At 44.2% G+C, this 15,827-nt stretch overlaps 1 protein-coding gene across 1 annotated transcript in view; it reads right to left on the reverse strand.

Moving 5' to 3' along the window:
• Positions 1-15,827, reverse strand: part of LOC116837739 (opioid-binding protein/cell adhesion molecule homolog) — a 703,728-nt gene that overhangs the window by 548,438 nt on the left and 139,463 nt on the right. The gene's annotated exons all lie outside the window — the stretch shown is intronic.

Below are 15,827 nucleotides of genomic sequence, written 5' to 3' on the forward strand. Positions count from 1 at the left end.
TCTTTGCACAGGGATGAGACCAAGACCCTTCAAAATATTTTATGACAAACGAGAGACAGAGCACCTCCTCTCCCGGAATAGCTAACAGCCAGGTGCTTTGGGCAATCCCTTGGAATGTGAGAAACTCAGGTTCAAATCCCTCTTCTGCCTGATTTGCAGCAGAGCTCCGATCCTGGGTCTTCCACATCCCAGCCCATGGCCCCAGCCACCAGACTGTTGGCTATTTTGGGATGGGGTTGTCACAATCTCTCTTGCTGGAGATGTTTCACTTTGCATAAATAATTAAATGTTCATTGGGCCCAGAGCGAGACTGACTCTAGCGCCCAGTGGTTAGGATACTCACTTGAGATGGGGAGATCTGCCTATTTGATTTAGAACAGGACCCTGAACCAAAATCTTGCATTCATTGGGGATATGTGGCTTACCAAACTTGGCTATGCTCTCTCCCATTCTGTTTTTGACTAGAAATTCTATTCTGGCCCTGAGAAACCTTTGAATGAAAGTTTTGCTGCAAGCAACCCTTTCCCGCAAAAAGTTTCTGTTTTCACAAACAGATGTTTTCCAGTGAAAAAATATGTTTTGTCAAACAAATTCCAAATGGTTCTATAGAGGTCTCCAAGAATTACGTTTACATTACAATTTGAGTTGGGATGTGCTGAAGTGTGGTAAAAAAATGACTCACAAAGCTGTAGTTTGTAGCACATCTATGCTAAGTTAACACTGGCATAGCACAGCTAACACTGGTCCCGTCCAATGGAATTACACCAATGTAAATGGATGGAGTGGAGGAACAGATCATTAAGTCCCAGAACCCCACACTAACAGAGAAGTAAGTATTACGAAAAAGGAGGCTGAACCAGAAATAGGTTAATCATCTGTCCAAGGTCACTGATAGAACTGGCAATAAAAACCAAGAGTTCTGTCTTCCAGTCCACTAAAGCTAACAAGCCATAGTACACCCTCTCCAGAATTTTAATATGGAGAGGTAAGAGAGACTTGAGAGCTGAAAGCCCTACAGTGTTTTTAAGTTCCATAGTTAATCGAGCATCTTCTGAAGATGTCTGCAATGGGTGCGCTTCCCAACACACCAAGGTTATACATCTATTAGAATGGTTTTGTTTTTAACACAAGATGGGTCTGTTAAGCTGTTGGTGTCTCCTCTACAGTAAAGATAACTGAGCTGTTCAGTATATTAAAGTTCACAATTAATTCAGATAACACCAGATGAGCTTTTTTTAAAAAAGAAAAAAATCTAGAGATTAATGCTTAGAAATCTACAGGCATTAGGGAGACTCGTATTCTCTCTTACATGATGTAAAATCAAGTCTTCTTTTTTATATGATTCAATTACAGATTGATGAGAAGGCTCCAAAACATGGATTACTGATCTTTTCTTAAAAGAAAGCAATACAGAATAAAAGAGAGATATGACAGGAAGAATTACTGCTCCCCGAACCCTGATTGAGGTTTAGTATGTTAAATTCAAAATAGTGTAATAGGGAATTTGTGGATTCCCAGCTACATTAAGTGAGGATAAAGGAAACAGCACGATATAGTAAATTATCCTTCTGGAAACACTGCAAAGAGGGGGGGAAAGGAAATCTCCAGATGCGCACGACCAATTTAAAGAAAACAGGTCAGATAAGATAATGAGTTGTGTGTGTGGAAAAGATAGATTGTTATGGGGCCCCGGAGCATTTAGAATGGTCTGAGTGAGTTTTAACTAACCCAGGGCAAGATCTTCAGCTGGTGTTGGTGTGATTGCATTGGTGTCAATATAACTATGCTGATTTACACCACCTGACCCTTTTGGCCCCTCCCCAGCTCTTTTTCTAGGAGGAGCCAGTGGATTGGTTCAGAGAGGGTTCCAACTGGATTCTCAAGAACAGCCGCCTCAGAGCCTATTTGCTCTTAGTGCAACTTGAACTTTCCCTCTGCTGTGATTTATAACAGCTCCATCTAGCAGAACAGGGCCCCCTATTTTAGCATGGAGAAGAGAAGTCACAGCTTCAGAGTCCCCATGTTCTGACAGGTCAGCAAAGGGATTGTTCCGAAGAACCAGGTGACTTTTCATAAGCCATCCAAAGGCTGAAAACCAGTCACCTAATCTTTAAGGCGAATACTTACGTATAATGGAGACAATCAGAGACATTAGTGTCATTTGGCAAAGGATCACACAAGCGGTCACATTCATAGGGCTTGATTTTGAATTTTGGCTCAGGTGTGGGGCACAGGCCATTGGGTAAAACACACTACTCCTTGAACAGCCCTGGCAGGCATTGTGATTCAGACACACCCCCTCTGATTCACAATGCCTCCCCTGCTTCCTCTTCCTCCAGAGGGACTCTAATTTTCTGCTGGCCTATACAACCCCCATGCCATCTAGCCCGTGCGAGCATGCACCCTGGCTCAGCTCACTGGAGCGCCAATGAGCAAAGGAGCTGAAACAAAGGTCCACTCATTTCTCTGTGCACCTGCCCCAGTGGTCAGAGTACCCCTGTAGGAAGTGAACTTGAGGGAGGGAGAGTGTCTTAAAATATAGTGGATTTTTTTTCAAAACAGAGTTTTTGGCTGAACAAATATTTCCAGGGAAGGTGGTTGCCTCACTCAAAAACTGTCGTGTTTAGATGGGAAAATCAAAAACTCAACACCTGAACTTTTTGCCCAGAATAGAAGAACGCTGGGTTTTTTTCCTTTGTGTTTTTGTTAAAAACAAAGTCAACATTTCCCACAAAACAAAATCAACATCCAGCCAGCTCTTGTCCCAAGGATGGCCCTGTGGAAGGGCACTATGCTGGCATGCGGGAGACCTGCTCTGACACAGAATTCCTACGTGAGCTTGGCCAAGTCACTTGGGGCTTGTCTGCGCCCCAAAGTTGTACCACTGTCATTCTACTGGTATAAAGCCCACAACCCCCCTATTGTACACATTGTTACACTGCTTATGCCTGGACAGCTTCATCTCCCAGAACAGGAATAAGCTATGGTGATGAATCCACTAATTAGGAAGCTACCAATGGCCCTCAAGCCCTTCCTCATGGATCTGTGACCGTCCAAGGGTGGCCATGCAAGCACATCCCCTTCTCCTGGCTAGTTAGCAGGAGGGGGCAGAAACATTAGGGAATTTCCTGACCGTGGAAGTATCTACGCTCTAGGGGGGCAGCAGGTGCATGGCAAACTGGAAGCAGCAGGGACGCTGAATGCAGGGGAAACGGAGAATGCAGAAAGTTCAGACCACACACAACCAGGCCATTACTAGTGGACATGGCAGCTGGATTCAGGGCTGTGCAGAACCAGCAGGGAGCAAGTGCAAATGAGCCCCAAATGAGACAGGCCACTTAGTGAGGCTGGAAATGTGCAGGCTCCTATTTGCCTCTTGCAAAGACCGGATTGGAGAAGGCACCTCAAACATTAAGCTTGAAGCGGGCCCAAACAGGAACTGCTATTGTTTACCTTAAATGAAACCGTAAGTGACAGGACCCAGGCTATTTGCAACCTTCCCCTTTGCCTGCCCTAGTAAAATTTCCCTTCCTTTCGCCAAGCATCTGAGTCATTATTGGGCCCTACCAGGGCTAAAGTCTGTAGGGCCTAGCATCTGATGAGCCTTCAGCTCTTGCCTCTGGGATGTGGTATACCTGGTGTCCTACTGGTACCAGAGAGATCTGGTGTACCACGTGTTGAGCAGCTGAAACAATGACACTAAGCCAGTACAAGGTGTCTTTACACCGACATAACTGCATCCACCCTAGGGGCTGTGCTGATATCACTATCTCGGTAAAACAGTCATGCCCCTAACTTAGCTCATTATAGGGGTACAGGAGCCATATGTAGACCAGGCCTTAGTCTCTCTGTGCTTCAGTTCCCCCCAAGAGGATACTGGCACTGCCCTACTTCACAGGGTTGCTGTGAGAATTAATACAATCAAGATTATGAGGTGCTCCTATATTACAGCAGTGGGGGCCATGCTAATATCATAAATAAATAACCTAGCCCAACCATGAATATTTTTTTGTAACGCACGGTCCAACTAGTGTGACTCAATATGCAATAATAACAGCAGTAAAGTACATTGTTTGAAAGGGAATTGTTTACCTCTTTGTTCAGGAAGAAAGAGGTATCTAGGTCATTTGTTACAGGGGAGAGGAGTATATGAGAATGCAGACACACATAGCTCAGGTGCCTCACAGGGAAGCTGGCTATGAAAATGAAGGGAATAAATAAGAGAAGAATAGCTTCCAAAGAGGTGAGATTTTTATGCAGTGCACCTCTTGGAGGATTACAGTGGGGGAGGATATAGGGAGGGGGAATTGGAATAAAAGCCAATGTTCTAGGAGCTCCAGTATGTAGACACCGGAATCTAATTCACACATCTTAGTTGACTGTCCTTTCAGTTCAGAAGTGTGGAAAATGACATCCAGAGCAGAAAGAACTCGGGGGTTTATTTTTAAAACCTGCCTCAGAGGGTACATGGACTCTGTCCTCAGCTTGGAAATGGAAACTAGCAAAGAAAATAAGGAGCATATGGCAGTTTTTCACACTCACGTTTCATGTCCGGCCTGCTGTACTTAGTAATTAAAGCAAAAGTGGATTCCACTGGGGAGGGTGGGGAGGAGACTTCATCCTATTGCCTTTCTTTAAAAAAAAAAAGGGTTTCTGATAAGAAGCAGCCTGTACTACATGCTGTACAGAACAGAGAAAGAGAAAGTAAATAAGGATGTGTTATATACTCCTCAGAACACAAGAACTAGGGGTCACCAAATGAAATTAATAGGCAGCAGATTTCAAAACAAACAAAATAAAGTATTTCTTCACATAACTCACAGTCAACCTGTGGACCTTTTCGCCACAGGATGTTGTGAAGGCCAGGACCAGAACAGGACTAGATAAGTTCATGGAGGATAGGTCCATCAATGGCTGTTAGCCGGGATGGGCAGGGATGGTGTCCCTAGCCTCCATTTGCCAGAAGCTGGGAATGGGCAACAGGGGAGGGATAACTTGATGACTACCTGTTCTGTCATTCCCTCTGGGACGCTGGCATTGGCTACTGTCAGAAGCAGGATACTGGGCTAGATGGACCTTTGGTCTGACCCAGTATGGCCTTTCTTATGTTCTCATGAATTACAAGGCAATGAAGTATTTAAGCTTGTAATTAAGTTAAAATAGACAGGGAAGGATTCGTTCAGTTAGCATTTTGAATGGGTGTGGTGTCCTTAACTATTTAATACAACACAGAATTCACAGGGATGGAGAGACTAGGACAGGGGCACTACTTGGTGCTGATGAACATGGGGTTAATTCTAGTGCCTTTCAAAAGTGCCTAGGGGAAAAGCTGTGCAGTCAATGTTGGGGTTCAACTTCCTATTCCTTTTCTGCCTGGGTTTATTATTATTTTCCTTTCTTGTTACACCCTTTGTCCCTTGAAGAAAAGCCCTTGCTGACTACCTTCTGGGTCACTCTTACACAGATACCAAAATACTGTGAGTTTGGGTCCAATCAGCAACCAGATGCTTATCTATTGGGAATGACCAGGCAGTAAATCTCATGAGAACAATTTGTCCAGCAGGATTTCCAGTTCTTGCTGTCCTGACTGGGAATACCCTGGGGACAGATGCTTTCAGTTCCATTCCTAGTTTTGGATGATGACAACAATAAGAACCCAGAAGAATGATTCAGACTTGGTTCTAGAAATTGGGATCTGTGTTTTTGGGAGGTTGTATGCAGAGAGAGGGGTGGAAGATGAGGGGAACCAGGTATCTATTTTCCAAACCCATTCCTAATCATTTTAATGCAGTGGGTTCCTTTGGGTAATTTAAAGATAAATACTACTTCACTCTCCACTCTTATGGCATTGGTGCATCTCAAAGTGATTTACGTGGGTGGGCAAGGACCCTGATTTTACAGAGCAGGAACTTGAAGCACTGAGAAGCAGCAGCAATTTTGCCACGGTCATGCAGCAAATCTAAGAACAGAACCCAGATCTCCAGACGCTCAACCCAATGACCTGCCCACTAGACTGCCCCACCTCCTTGTAGAAACATAGTAGTTTATTTTTATGCTGTAGTATATTTTATTAATGTTACCTTGCACTGGATGAGGATGGAGGACTTATTTCACCCCGGGTAGGTGAAGGATGGGATTCCACTCATATAGGGGACCCCACAACTGAACCAACATGAAGACCATATGATGCACTCATCCCAAGAAAGGGTGGCCCACTCCAGATCAGGGCTCTGGTCCATTGCCTCAGAAATGTCAAGATAAAAGAAATATATGGGAATTTGCTTTAGCACTTACCCTTTATCTCTCCAATGCCTAAATATGCGTATTTTTTCCCTACCCCTGGTTCCATTTATTGGTTTGTGTGAATCTTTCCAGCAGAGGAAGTTGCTAGAAAAGTCCATACACAGAAGGGCCAGAGAGACTTTTAGAAGCCAAAGTTTCTGTGATATGCTAACAGCCAGTGGGAGACAGGAAATGTTATTGATTTGCCTCCTTGTTTGAAAATTAAGGGTCTTTGGGTAAATCAAAGTTTCTCTCTCCCTCTAATAAGATGACAGCCTAGACCACTCGACTGACTGCTGAGACACTGATTCCTCACTAGCTTTAGGTTACTCAAGTGCTCAGAATTTAATCTCAAATAGCTGTTATTGGATTCTGCTAGAACTGGCTGTCTGATGGGCACAAGTAATAGAAACCAGCCCCAGTGGGCCAGTGCCATCTCCCAGCTCCTGGAGTTTCAAAAGCAGCCACCATGCGTGGTTATGCTGTATCTTTTACTCTAGCAGGATAATAAATAAATAAAATCACAGAGTCTACCTGATTCTCTGCATGAATAAGAGCATCTCAGAGAGAGCTGGTTTGTGAATGAGCAGAGAGGACAGCATGTGTGTCTGTGATGGAACATGATCATGCATGGACAGGAAGGGGCTCCCACATGTCTGAATGTGACTGTACAGGAACAGGGAGCAGCCAGTTTTGAGCCTGCGGTACGCAGGGGGTAGCTGTGAGTGACCGAACACACATACCTGTGTACTAGGGAAGTTTACAGTCCAAATCAACTGTCCCCAACGCCCTCGTGCACCACGCATGCACACACAATGGCAGTGCACGCTCCAGTCCCCAGGTATCCTTTTCCCCGTGCCTGGACATCCTACACACGTGGACGGAATGATGCTCACGTTTCCCAGCAGTTGTCTGGACACAGATTTCCTCTCAACTAGAAAGAAGGTGGCACTGCTCAGTTTGTTCTTAACATTACAAATGCAGTACAAAAAACAGCTTTCAACAGCACAGGTGGTATTCATTCTTCTTAATTTAGGGAAGCGTGGGGGGCAGGGAGAGGATTTAGATGTTTATTCCCTCCAGCTTTGGAAAGCATCTGCTTTAAAGGTAGGACTATGTTTAGAGTACTCTCTTACCTCTCTACACACCCCCTTTTACACACACAGGTACTGATTGCAAACACTAGGAAGCAACTGCATGAAAAATGATCCCTCGGGATGTGTGTAAACTCACGGCAACACGGTGCAATTTTCCAAAGTACACACACGGCTCAGATGAGTAAATGTTTTCCAGCCTCTGTCGGAGGGTGCATGTCATTTACACAACACTGTCAATCATTGTTCTCTCAACCGGGGCAGCAGTGTAAATTCATGATAATATCAGATTTACAGACGTCTATTTGTCGGTAAATGGTTACGTTACATATGTTGTATCAATTGATTTTTATCATCTGGGTTTGCACACATTTGCACAGGAGCTGTGCTACCAAGTGGAGGAGATATGTATTGAAGCAGATCACTAGTTTACATCTACATCCTGCGTTCAAGGACAAAATCTGTCCATTTTTGCTGGCACTAAAGATCTCCTGGCCACCCGTCTTCTCAGAGCTGCCCTCTGATCCCAGTGCATGAGTCAGCAGTTCAGACTTTCCTACCTTCCCCCTAGCATGGAGGGGGCACATTAGCATGGACAGGGCTCCAGCTAAAGCTGTGGGGAAATTTTCAGTTGAAATCCCCCCCCTACACATACATCAAAAAAAAATAGATTTGGTGACATCAAAATCTTGCACGTGGGTTTTACCATATTGTCCGAACTGGGGTGAAAAATTCTCTAAAGTATATAGCTTTGTTTTGAAATTTATAAAACTAAATCCTTCAAAAATTGTTGGGTCAAAATGATTTTTTTGTTTCAAAATTTCCTTTGATTTAATTTTTAAAATGCAAATACATTTAAAAATCCAAAACCCAAATCTAGAAAACCAAATGTTTCCTTTTGGGCCAAACAAAACGCATTTATCAACTTGAAACTTTTTTTTCTTTTTGACTTTTCAAGTTGCTGAAAATTCAGCAAACAAATACATTCCCCATTCCCCCCGGCCCCTGTATTTTTCAGAACTGCCAATGAATAAAAAATCCATTAGTTGCACAGTCCTTGCAACAGCAGCAGTTGCCAAGTAGCTCCACATCCGGTGAGGGGAATGAAGGCAGAAGAGTCTCTTCCCACGATCTGTCTTCCCAGCACCCTGCCCTGCTGCTCAGTTTGGGTCCCAGCAAATGGGTTTGTTCCAAATTTCACATTTCCTTTATGGAGAAATTGTGTAAAGAAGGTTGGACAAGTTGAGCTGTTTGGTCCAAGGGCCTTTGAAGCCATTTTATTGTCATTCCTACACACAAAGACATAGATTTACAGACAAACTGCCTCTCCATCCCTACTCATTTGCCTCAAATGCCCTAGCAGACCAATTTTTTGGAGCAGGGTGGCACTAGAGACATATCTGTGTGCTGTGGTGTCAACATCTGGTGCCTCTGCCACTGGCCTGCTGGATAAACTCGGACAAAAGTGACTTCAGTTCCCCAGGCCCAATTTTCCCTGTGTGTAAGAGGAGGATAATGATACCGACTTCCCTTGTACAGTCATTTGAGAGCTACTGATGACAAGCACTACGTAAGAGCTAGGTGTTGTTATTCCCCATGGAGAGGGTAAAGAACTTACTGCAGCTGCCAGCTAAGGGAGATTTCCTTTAGCTGAATTAGCAGAGGCCTGTGCGGTAAAAGAGGTTGGCTTAGGGAAGGGGGAAATAAGTACTGTGTCTAAAACTGGTGTGTGAATGCGTTTGTGGAGGGAGGGAGGGCAGAGAGTTTGCCAGTTAAACAGCAGAGTGGTATCCAGTGGTATCTTGCCAGGACAATAACAGGTAACAAATCTGACTCCTCAGGTTCTCAAGTTGTTATAGAGGCAGCTTGTGTCCCCGCAATATGTGGCAATGCAACATGAACAACATTTCAGCCTGCTGCAGGTCAGGCAACATTGCCTGAATTAACACTGACTTCTTTGCTAACCACAATGCTCAGCAATCCTCCCCGTAAACATTTATTTTTTTTTGTATTCTGGTAGCACCAAGGAACCCCAGTTGTGGACCAAGACCCTTTTGTGCTATGAGCTCTGCAAAAAGGTGGTGTCTGCCTTCCAGAGCTTACAATCCAAGCAAGCACTTGCAGACCATCCGTGCTAATGTTGCTTCTGCAGCTAGATGAAGTTTTGTCTACATGAAGGTACCTGTTTTATGCCAAGGAAAAATGACACAAAACCAGGTGTCCATTGGACTCTGGTTGGTTGGGCTTTTCATGTCCCAGCTCTGGCTACTGACTATTTTAAAGCCTCAGAAGCAGCCGCGCTCCAGGAAACAATTACAAGATGCTCTATCACATTTTGCAACTGTTATTTCTAATGCTTCTATTTGCCATGTTCTGCAAGGGATGAGTCAGCTGCTGTGACCTCTCTGAGCAGAGCCCTGGATTTCACAGAAGCCAATGTTCCATAATATCCAGGCCAGTCCGTAAAAGCCAAACAGACGTGGAAGGATGCAGAGCCACTCCAAACAGACATGGACAGTTTGTCATAAATGGGCGTCCAATCCAATGTTAATTTGCCACATCCTAGGCTAAATACTTCCGATAAACAGCAGCGTAGCCAAGGAGCCATGGGGGAAAGCTACAGTACATGTCTTTTGTGTGTTGCATACACAGTCACTCTCTCTGCTGGTGCTCTGCTACCTAGATTAGACTTCCCTGTATAAAAGCGTCTTCAGACAGATGCCCTTGACCAAATCCCCATCTGAATTTCCCTCCTTGCTACATTTTACAATGGCTTTCTTTCTCCTCCCTCTGGTCATTTTAAAATACGGACTGAACTTCTTGCCATAAATTACACAACTATTGGAGATAAATATCCTCTCTGCTCACCAGCAAAAGAGCAACTCCTTGACAGAACGCTTTAGACTGGAAATGTAAAATGAATAAAATCTTTCAATGAACAAAGTTCTGATAGAAATGTCCTACAGCTTTTAATAGAAAATTATCAACTTCCTATATGTCTTTTGAACCATCTGAATTTAGTAGAGATTTGTATTTTGCTATTGAATACCTCAAGAAATGAGGACATTATTTATTAAATTCTATAGGATTTTTGAATAATTCCCCTAAAATACTGCTTCAGAGCCCTAATAAAATTAATCCTTGTTGAGATTCTCAAGGACTTTTCCATCAGGGACAAATGAGTGCTGACATCTGTTAGCAGCAAAATGCGCAATACTCAGAAACGAAAGATCTTACACATCACTAATGTACTCAGAATGGTTGACAGATGTCTTGAACATGTAGCTTAATGGGAAAAATACATTAAAATCGGTGTCATATGGCTGCATTAGTGCAGTTGTGCTGCAACATGTCTTTCATACACAATGTCCTTAATACAGCCAGGGTTTTATAGACAGCATTTGTAACCCTCATAATCCTGTGCTGGGCCTCTCTAGTATCAGAAAGAAAAAACTAAAAGTGATCTAAGAAAGAAAGATTAAAGCATAGAGCTAAAGATGTGTTTGTTTGCCTTCCTTTGTCCTGATGTTGGTAATGTGACAACTGCTGTATTAATTTTAGGTGCCTTGCTTGTTGCACTGCAATTTGGGGAATGGAGCAGGGGCTGCACTTTTCTTTGAAACACACTGCTGGAGGAAAAGCACCAGACTGATTGCCCTGGATACCTCAGTGCTCATCCACAGAACAACTACAGGACGGGCAGGGACAGTGTAAGATTCCCCAGCTCATGTTGACCCACCAATGTGCTTTAAGCTGATCTGGAGAGACCACAGGAGAGGCATTCAGTCTCTGTGGCCCATTTGGTACTTGGATCCAGTGCCAAGAAGGTACCCAATTAGTGTCAAATGTTGACAGTATTTTGTTGCAATACGGACACCCTTGTTTTAGGAAGTGGCACTTCCGCAACCCAACTCAGAAAGGCAACCAGCTGCCTTAGGCAATGGTTTTTAAAAGCAGGATCTATTGCATTATGATTATAGCAACAGAAGAAACAAGAAATCCCACATTTTCCCTTCCATGTGTTTTCCTTCCAAAATAACATTTTAGAGCTGAGCATAATGCAGCATTAACATTTTATCACCCGCCAAATGTGTGCATATATCTATCTCTATATAGAGAGGTAAATATATAAAGGACAAATCTTTTGCCAGTTAATGCACTGAGGACACCTGAAGTGAGCACACAGCATGCAGAGGGAAGCTGGAAATTGCTATAGTGATTCATTGTGGAGTTCTACATAAACAGAGGTCCATAATGGACAGTTGCAAAAGGTAGGATGGAGGAAGAGGTCAGACAGGCAGCTGCACAAGGTGGAATGAAGAAGTCAACCTAGAGAAGTTTCCTTAAAGGTCAAGACCCCTGCAGCATCCCTGGGCGACGGCATCACTCAAGTATTATTTTTGATTGTCTTGTGTTCTCATTAAGCCAAAATTAGCATCACTAAAGCCACCAGATAATTAAAGAGACATTCAAAATACAAGATACAGTTTGGGGCCTAATAAAGACGCACCATGTTCCTTTTATTACAGCATATACGACTGTATATGAGGAGAAAGCCTCATCGCCTCCTCAGTCCTAAGTACCATATGGTTAAAAAGTCAGAGAAATGAGGCTGGTTTGTAGTTCTAATACCTGTAAGGAAGCAACACGGCCCAGTCTTCGATCCAAGCAGGCAGCTGTGGGTTTACACCACACACACACACACACACACACCCCTACCTACCTACCTCACAGGGAGAGGCAGAAAGGTGTTTAGGGAGCATGAGGTGGGACAATCCACTCAAACACTAGGCCCGGATTCTTAAAACTGGTTTAAACAGACTCTCTGAATGAACACTTCAATGTGTATATATATAGGATGGAGTGAAAGACGTGGCAGTTGCCTGTAATATTCCCATGATTATTATACGACCCTCTGTGACAAACCAGGTCCAAACACCTGGAGCAGAGTATAGGGGGTCTTAACCCCAAAGAATAAGCAATTGAATCAACTGGCTGCGTATTTATTGTGTCTAAAGATATGTCAAGTAAGGTCTTTTATGAAAGCGTGTCATGTTCTGAACTTGAGGGTCATTAGGAAGTATGTGTACAAGTTATGGTTACAAATGCACACATGTGTACATGTGTAGAAAACTGTAATAGTAACCGTGATGCAACTACAGCACCATCTCACAACACTGTGGTGATTAACAACCAGGCAGTGAGGGGCAATTCCCAGGGTGGTTCTTTACACAAAACCAGCTTCAGGTAACCAACCATTATCCAGCTGGGAAGGGACAATGACAGACCATTAAAGTTAATGGGAAAAGGCTGAAACAACTTGAAACTGACAAAAACAAACAAACCCTAATCTTGGAAAACTGAAAAAGGAGGAAATTCTCCCCACTCGGAACAACTGTCACCATGATCAGAAAAAAAAATATTAAAAAACAGGCTCAAGTCTGGGGGTGTTTTTATCCAGAAACCAAGAGCACATTTAAGCAGGTGTTGTCCATGAGGACACAATGGGGAACTGTTCAGAAGCCACTGATAACTTGTATCAGAAAAGGGAACGTAGTTAATACAGTAATGTAAAGACTGAGGTAGCATCTTTGTGTTTATTTTCTGGGTAAGTTGCCTGCGTTTGCTTTCCCTCTCCATTCCGTCTTTGAATCCAGGATGTTTCTATTAAATAAACTGTGTGTTTTGTTTTACCCTAAGGAGATCTCTGTTGTGCAAATGGTTTGGCACGCATGTGACAAAGTGAACTGATAACTTGAGAGAGGGTTTCACTCCTTCAGGGGTGACAGACAAGAGGGGAAAAGTCTGAGTGTCTGGCAGTTAAGAACCCGGGATAGATGGATTTGGGGAGACTAGGGGCTGTTGATGTTACTCTGCAAGGCTGGTGAGACCTTGTGCTTGTAGGCGGGCTACTGGTGTCAGGGCTTTGAACCATAGCAGCACAGCGTTAAGGCATCCCAAGTCAAAGGGCAGGTGGTGACAGAACCTTATTAGTCTGGGTGATCTCCAAAATGTCACACCCTCTGATGGTTAGTGTGTTGCTTGCTAAAGGATAATCAGTCTTAGAAGGTTTGTTTTACCTCCACCATGCTCCTCTGATAAACAGGCTGGCTGGTAACTGGGGGTGGAGGTGTGAGGACAAGGATTCAAGTGGGGAAAATGAAACAAAGACTTTGGGAGGGGGCTACGAACCTCAGCTCCGAAGCTGAGAGAGACATATAAAAAGGTCATGAGTACTGGGGACCAGAATGGCCCACTATTCACAGGGTTGGTGTGGGGGGGGCGGTCTGAGATAAGTTAAGCCCTACCGAAGCTTCAGGTACGACAAATGCCTGAAGGTGGTGTTTTGTTTTAGCCCTTTCCTCTCCTGGCTCTGTCCTTATGGATGTAACTACATAACATGTAGTGATGAAGAAGCTGTTCTGAGTCACTGGATCACCTGCTGGCCACAGCTCCTGCAGGAAATCTGGGCAGGTGGCTGAACAGAGCCAGGTTTGCTGAGTGATCATGGCTGGCACACAAGAGTGCTGTTGACTGCAGAGCCAGTCTGATAGCAGGATTCCAGAGAAATGAGGGCCTACAGACGGTCACTCAAAAGGGTGCCCACGGGGAGAGAGAGGACCAAGGTGCAGCGAGTCCTGAACTGTAATGGGTGGGATCTTTAAAAGTGTCAGCATGGGCCTAACTCTGCCCAGATTGAAATCACTGGTAAAAATCCCACTAACTTCAACAGGTCAGAGACAGGACAACGCTAAGGACTTATCCAAATCCCACTCCGCGTGGTAGAAATTCAAACAATGGATCGCAAAATCTGCACAAAAAGAGGCCTGCAGCTGTGCCCAAATAGCAGGGCAACTGTTCAAGCTAGACAGCAAGGGATGCACATAGGCCAGACAAAGAGTTTGCACAGGGTTGCGTTGCAGTGAATGATGGACCATTCATAGGAACCTACTGCCATGCTGGATCAGAGCCATGGTCCATCCACTCTGGTCTCCAGCAGTGCCAGTGCTAGATGCTTCAAAGGAAGGTGTAAGAATCATCTGCAGGCAGACGTGGGGCAATCCGCCCCCTGAATGCTTTCTTCTTAGCAAAGGAAAGAAATGCTTGACCCTGAAAGGTGGAGCATATCTAAGTGGACGTAAACTCTGAAGGTTAATAAAAATGCATGTGTGGTTTTTTTTTTTTTTAAAAGACATGCTCATTCCCTCCTCCAGCAGAAAGCCAGGCTTAGCCTACTAACCTCCTTCTGGCTGGCTCTGGAGCTGCACTGAGTGTCTACGAACAGCAGTGTGCTGGGTGGACAGCAGCTAACACTGAATTTTTCTCACCCTGAATGGCGGACATCCTCCCTTGCTACCCAGCCCACCCGCCACTTACACCTAATCCCCTGAAGCTGATGCACCATTACACACAACAGAATTGCTAACACAGCAGGGTGCAGTTGGATGGAGAGATCTAGCAGCGTGTTAATAACAGGCCTGAGGAAAGAACAAAAAAAAACCCCATATATCTGATAGTTGTCAGAAGGAAAATTGCCTTCAGAAACGCAAACATTTTATATTCTTGCGCACCATGGTGCAGCTATCCAGTTACCACAGTGACAGATATGTTCAAAATTGTACAAAGATATGCACAGGCAGGCAGATAGATGCATAGCTAACAGACAGATGGACTGGGGCAGTGTTGCCTAATGGATGGAGTACAGGACTGGAACTCAGGATACCTGCGTTCGATTCCTGGTTCTTCCAATGGTTTGGTGGGTGGTCTCGGGCCAATCACTTCCCCTCCCTCTGCCTCTGTTTACTCATCTGCAAAATGGGGATAATGATGCTGTCTTCCTTTGGAAAGAATTTTGAAATCTATGGATGAAGAGTGGTATATAAGAACTAGGAATTATATTATAGATGTACAACTGACTGCTAAATACATGACGACATAGCTAGACAATTGGATGCATAACTAAATAGATGGATAGCTACAGATGTGATGACTACTTACAGTTTCAGTTCTGGGTGCAGCTGGAATTGAGAAGCCCATACTACATAAGGTCAAAAACAATTTCAAGGGCTGTGCTTTCTCTCTCCCGCCCCCTCTGACTTTTGCAATGGCAGTGCCCTCATGTAAACAGACACATCTGCCAGGCCAGCTGAACTCTTTCTGTTCTCTTGTTCTTACATTGCACAAAACCTGGTCAACACCAATCACACATCAGAGAGAGCTGAGGGGAGGGGTGGGGGAAACAAACCAAGTGCTCCTGGCCTTTCAAATGGCAAACTCATTACGACCCCAAGTCCTGACAGCTTTCGTGATGGCATGTCAAGTCAGTTGCTGGTATTAATGTTTCAGTATCACCTCACACAAGATGACACATTAGCAGCAAAGAAACAGGGCGGCACAGGAAAATAGGAACAGAAAGGGCTCTCAGACATATAGCGCAGATGTGCTGCCAGT

This window comes from Chelonoidis abingdonii, chromosome 18 (assembly GCF_003597395.2).
Source record: "Chelonoidis abingdonii isolate Lonesome George chromosome 18, CheloAbing_2.0, whole genome shotgun sequence".
Taxonomy (NCBI): Eukaryota; Metazoa; Chordata; order Testudines; family Testudinidae; genus Chelonoidis; species Chelonoidis abingdonii.